The following is a 6,892-nucleotide window of genomic DNA, read 5'->3' as shown; positions in this document are numbered from 1 at the left end:
AGAACACTTAGAACTTGAAGATAGAACTTGCGAGAGATCAATTAGATGAAGAAAATTGAAGAATGAAAGTGTTTATAGGTGTTTTTGGTCTTTGGTATATGGATTAGATATAAAGGATGTGTAATTTTGTTTACTTGTAAATAAGTCATGAATGATTACTAATATTTTTCTAATTTTATGAGATATTTCATGCTAGTTGCCAAATTATGGTTCCCACATATGTTAGGTGACTCACATGGGCTGCTAAGAGCTGATAATTGGAGTGTATATACCAATAGTACATACATCTAAAAGCTGTGTATTGTACGAGTACGAATACGGGTGCATACGAGTAGAATTGTTGATGAAACTGAACGAGGATGTAATTGTAAGCATTTTTGTTAAGTAGAAGTATTTTGATAAGTGTCTTGAAGTCTTTCAAAAGTGTATGAATACATATTAAAACACTACATGTATATACATTTTAACTGAGTCGTTAAATCATCGTTAGTCGTTACATGTAAATGTTGTTTTGAAACCTTTAGGTTAACGATCTTGTTAAATGTTGTTAACCTATTATTTATTATATCTAAAGAGATGTTAAATTATTACATTATCATGATATTATGATATATTAATATATCTTAGTATGAAATATATATAGTTAAATGTTGTTACAACGATAATCGTTACATATATGTCTCGTTTCGAAATCATTAAGTTAGTAGTCTTGTTTTTACATATGTAGTTCATTGTTAATACACTTAATGACATGTTTACTTATCATTTATCATGATTAAACATAGTGTATCAATATCTTAATATGATTCATATGTATTTAGTAAGACGTTGTTATAACGATAATCGTTATATATATATCGTTTCGAGTTTCTTAATTCAATAAACTCAATTTTATGTATATAACTCATTGTTAAAATACCTAATGAGATACTTACTTATCATAATATCATGTTAAATATATATGTCATCATATAGTTTTTACAAGTTTTAACGTTCGTGAATCACCGGTCAACTTGGGTGGTCAATTGTCTATATGAAACCTATTTCAATTAATCAAGTCTTAACAAGTTTGATTGCTTAACATGTTGGAAACACTTAATCATGTAAATAACAATATAATTTAATATATATAAATATGGAAAAGTTCGGGTCACTACAAAAATGGGCACAACGACCCTTGGGACTCCAACGACCCGTTGAATACATAAATGTAGCAATTTTGACCCAAATAGTTTAACTTCCAAACATTTAACGAGCATGGTGTTTGGAACTAAACTACCCCACACTTAGGCCAAAATCCAAAAGCGTCCACTATCATAACAAAAGTGGGAGATCTCTAATTCAAATGAATACCCTTGCCTTTGTCCACGCCGGAGCCTAAAAAGGTAAACAACGAGAGGTAAGCAAAACGCTTAGTGAATGTGTGATGACCCGGAAATTTCTGACCAAATTTAAACTTAATCTTTGTATGATTAACGTTTCTGACACGATAAGCAAAGTATGTAAAACTGAATCTCAATAATTTTGAACTACTTTCATATGTTCAATTACCCATCGACTGTTCTCAATGATTCGCGAACAATTATATGTAAATAGATACATATATATACTATAACTTGATAACGTAACAAAGTATTAAGTATATGATACTGTGCATTAACCTTATTGGTTTAAATATCTATTTGAATATTTATGATAAGTTGGAATATTAATTGTTAAGAATTAATATGAATAACTTGCGACGTGTATTTAAAACGTGGTTATGAATATTGAAAATATATATTAACTTGGTTACAAAGCGTTTTGATTTAAAACAATATTATTAAATATACTTTATTAGATAACGAGCCATTGATTTATAGAAGTAAATAACCTAAACACTCAAATGTATAAGTTATATCTCGAGTGGTATAGTTTATGGATAATTTAAGACTATATTTTGACAAAGGTACGATTCGCGAAACAAAAAGTATTAGTTTTCTAAGCGTACGAAAATGCGTTCGAGAAACCGAAAGCGGGACATAAGTCAAACGTAAACGTACAAGACATCGGAACAAAAATTTCAAGTCAACTAGACAAGAGAATATAATATATTATATAATTAATTAATTTAAATTATATATATTATATTTAATTATGTCGACAAGCAAAACAACAAAAGTTTGTGAGCTGTCAGGGCACCCCATGCGATCGCATGGGAATTGCACCGAGAAGCCATGCGATCGCATGGCAGTCAGGTTTCAGAAACATTCTATAAATTGGCCAGTTTGCTCGACGTACACACACACATATTCTATTTCTTACTCCCTCTGTTATATTTATTATTTATATTATTATTATTATTATTATTATTATTATTATTATTATTATTATTAAGATTAATATTATTATTAATCTTAATATTATTATTAGTAGTATTATTATTAATTAGTATTATACATAAAATACTAAGACGAGGTCATGAGCGTGTCACTTTCAAAACGAGTTCTTAAATTGGTTATAGCTATGAAGGTTATGGGTAATGTTCGTGGGTATTGTTCGCAAGTCAAACCTAGTGTTTATCATATCTGTTGCGTCTACGTACTTTCCTGCAATATTGAATCACAATATTGATACGTGAGCATTCATATCTTATCTTTTATATATTAATACTGTATCCATGTCTAATGCTCGAGTATATATGTTTATGCATGTTTGTATGCTTTAATTTTGTCATTTGATAGTTTATGATGAAACACGAATTTGATACATATGCTACTGATAAAAAGTATATGATATGCATGTTTTTGAAAAGCTGGCGAAAAATCAATAACTTTTCATTTAGAAATCTCGTAATTTCGATGAACGAATTTAAAGATATGGTCAACTGAATTATGAATGACGTTAATTGAAATTGCTTTTAAATCTGCAATTGATATTTAAACAACTTGTTTTTGAGATTGATAAATTGGATTTTAAATATTACCAGTCGAGTAAATGAATTCTTATAGAAGGCACGTCTCGTTTTGTTGAACAATTGTCAAAACTGATTGTTTTATCATATTTTAAAGCCTTATAAAAACTATAGTTTAATTTTACAAGAATTGGGAAACTATGTGAAATGTTAAAATGTTTCGATTGCCATGATCATTCAACTATTGTATTGAGTCAGATTGACTTTTTGAAATGACTTTTGATAACTTTTGTATGTCGATCTCGAGCATTAGAATTGTGATACACTATGACCAGACCTAGCTTGTTAGATATTTATTGACCAACATATGTTCTCTAGGTTGAGATCTAAGGTTATTTGGTATTCCGAGTTTCGGTCACATTTCGGTGAACGACTTTATGTGCTGCTAAAGTGAGTTTCATATGCTCCCTTTTTAATTGCTTTTGCAATCTATATTTTTGGGCTGAGAATACATGCAATTTATTTTAAACAATGGAAACAAGTACATACTAAATTCTATACTGAGTTTGAACCGAAAATCCCTTAGCTTTGGTAACTAGTAACTACCGGTTATAAGAACTGGTGGGCACGAGTAGTTGTATATGGATCCATAGGGCTTGATATCCCCGTCCGAGCTAGAGCACTAGCCTTTTAACGGACGTATGCTATTTGAGAAACGTACACGTTGGTTTGCGTGTATTATTAAGATGATTATTCAAAATATATAAATTATATATACGTTAAGTTTAGTTACCAGGGTTCTCAATTTTGTAGAATATTTTGATAAACGTTTCTGGATGAAACAACTGAAATCTTGTGGTCCACCTTTATATACAGATTATACGAAACATTAAAACTATGAACTCACCAACCTTTGTGTTGACACTTGTTAGCATGTTTATTCTCAGGTTCCCTATAAGTCTTCCGCTGTTTGCTTATATGTTATACAAGATATGTGCATGGAGTCATACATGCTTTATTCGAGAAAACATTGCATTCACAAATCATCACCATCTATCTTATTTTGATTACATTGTCAACGGAAGTATTATTGTAAACTATTATATTACGGTGATTGTCTATATGTACAAATCATCAGATGTCGAAAACCTTTGATTTAAATATTCATTTATGGTGTGCCTTTTCAAAAGAATGCAATGTTTACAAAACGTATCATATAGAGGTCAAATACCTCGCAATGAAATCGATGAATGACGTGTTCGTCCATATGGATTTAGAGCGATCATCACAGTTGGTATCAGAGCGTTGGTCCTAGCGAACCAGGTCTTGCATTAGTAAGTCTGGACTTCGATCGTGTCTGCATGTTAAAAGTTTTACTTATCATTTCTTGTCGGAAATTACATGTTTATCATTCTTAAGTCTAGACACGTTTTCCTGCATTTATTGCATAAATAGTGTATAGACAAAAATTCATATCTTAGCGTATCTGTTACTGTAAACTTTTCCTGACATCTTCCGAAAATTTCTCCGTGATTTATGGAATTTGGTATTATATATACATATGTAAATTATGTATTGAAGAATACCAAACTAAATTCTATAATCTAATTTATATCAAAAATCATCTCCCTAATTATACAAGATGGATCCCGTATCTAGTTCAAATTCCTTAAACTCCGGCAGCTATTCCGATATGGATAATCACCTGAAATCCGAAGACAGTGTAACCGGAATAGATCAACCAATCAGCCATCATCTATTCTGGATGAATTGGGGATGGATTCGTAGCTTACTTAATCATTGGAGACAAGAAGAAGACGATCCCTTCCATCCACCACATTGCCCTCTTGGCGAAGAACCTGAAGCACTTACCGGTGAACCTGCTCGAGACACCATTTTCTCTCTCATCTCCAGAGTATCTCGTCATGATTATATACTCTCTCAAATTCTGGATCTTATTCATCCGCTCGTCCGAACCGCCAATCATCCCGGTATAGTAGAAGAAGTTAACGAGCTTCGCGCTCGGGTAGTGACTTTGGAGAATATGGTGCAAAGGTTACAAGCACCAGCAGCATCACTGGCATCAACAGTATAACCGACAACAACACCAACAGTACCATTACCACCACCAACAACATCCGCACCGCAAGCCTCAACATCACAATATGTACCTCGAACATCAATGTCATACGCACCATAGATACCAAGGAGTACTAACAACAATAACTGATGAATTATTGATTCATAACTTCATTGGAGAAATATTCTGCGGTGATTATGTAATCTCTAAAGTCTTAGAGATAATCTATTCCAGTCGTAACCGTAAATCAGATGAGTGGACCGAAATGATAGAAGGAAGAGCAGAAACCCTGATCGAAATGGTGCACGATTTACAAGCTAGACTTGTTTTACCAGCAGCATCAACAGTATCGTCAGTATCACCAACACCGGCAAAACCTGTAGCACTACAAGTTCCGCCAATTTCATAATCACCAACATCATCACAAATCAACAACGCGTATATTGTATCAACGAGTTATGAAGTATTAACTCATTTTCCCTGAAGAAATTATATGTATATTATATATATATATATATATATATATATGAAATTTGAAATCAAAATAAATCTTTTCGTACTAAGCTATTACATGTGAATCATAACTGGTAGGTACTACTCGGTTAGTTCATGTTACTAATATGCTATACATCCTTCGTTAATGACTTAACAATCGTTAACTATAATCTCTGCTTCGACTTAATAGATTCCATTTCATAATAAATCAAGTGTATTATTCAAATACATGATTGATTTTACACTTTCATTTTCGATGTACTTGAAACTTTCCAGAAAACATCATTCGTACCTTGCGAAGTTAGTAAGAGTTCCATAAGCACCAACATGATTCACTGAGGAAATATCAATAAAAATGAATAACGAAGTATTGATTACATTAGTGAAATACTCCGCGAAGATTATGAAATCTTTAATGTTTTAGAGATTATTCAGTTCTAATCCAGCCAAAAATTAAATGAGCTTAATATGATATTAACTCATTAAATCTGTATTACATCTGAAGAAAATATTCATACATATATTTTCATAAAGACTGTAGTAAAATTCTTCTGTACAAAATATTACTTGTGAAATTTAAACAAGTAAGGCACTTGCTCACATAATCGGCAATATCAGATTTAAGATTAGGCCACCAATAAAACTCTTTCACATCGTGATACATTTTACTAGAACCCGGGTGAATAGAATACCTAGTCTTATGTGCTTCATCCAAGACCAGTTCTCGAAGATTTCCAAAAATTGGGACCCAGATTCGATTATTGAAATACCTTATTCCATTTCCCTTAAGTTCAAGTTGCTTTACGAGACCTTTAAGTTCCTTGAGTTGAACATTCTCTTCCTTCAATGCCTCAAGTTGTACTTCACGGATTTGAGATGTAAGATTCGTACGAATACGTATGTTTAAAGCTCGAACTCGGATCGGTTTGGCACGATCTTTTCTACTAAGTGCATCGGCAACTACATTCGCTTTACCGGGGTGATATTTAAGCTCACAGTCGTAGACATTTAATAACTTGACCCAACGCCGTTGTCTCATGTTTAGTTGCTTCTGATCAAAGATATGTTGAAGACTTTTATGATCGGTAAACACCGTGAATTTAATCCCGTAGAGATAATGTCTCCACATCTTCAATGCAAATACCACGGCTCCTAACTCTAGGTTATGCGTGGTATAATTCTTCTCATGTTTCTTCAATTGTCTAGATGCATAAGCTATAACTTTGTTACGTTGCATTAAGACACATCCGAAACCTTGGTTCGAGGCATCACAATAGACTACAAAATCATCGTTGCCATCGGGTAATCATAAAATTGGGGCTGTGGTAAATTTATCCTTTAGAACCTTAAAAGCAGATTCTTGTTCTTCGGACCACTCAAACTTCTTCCCCTTGTGAGCTAGCTTGGTAAGAGGTTTGGCTAGA

The sequence above is a fragment of the Rutidosis leptorrhynchoides genome, chromosome 3, assembly GCF_046630445.1.
Source record: "Rutidosis leptorrhynchoides isolate AG116_Rl617_1_P2 chromosome 3, CSIRO_AGI_Rlap_v1, whole genome shotgun sequence".
Taxonomy (NCBI): Eukaryota; Viridiplantae; Streptophyta; class Magnoliopsida; order Asterales; family Asteraceae; genus Rutidosis; species Rutidosis leptorrhynchoides.
This window is presented reverse-complemented; position numbering follows the sequence as displayed.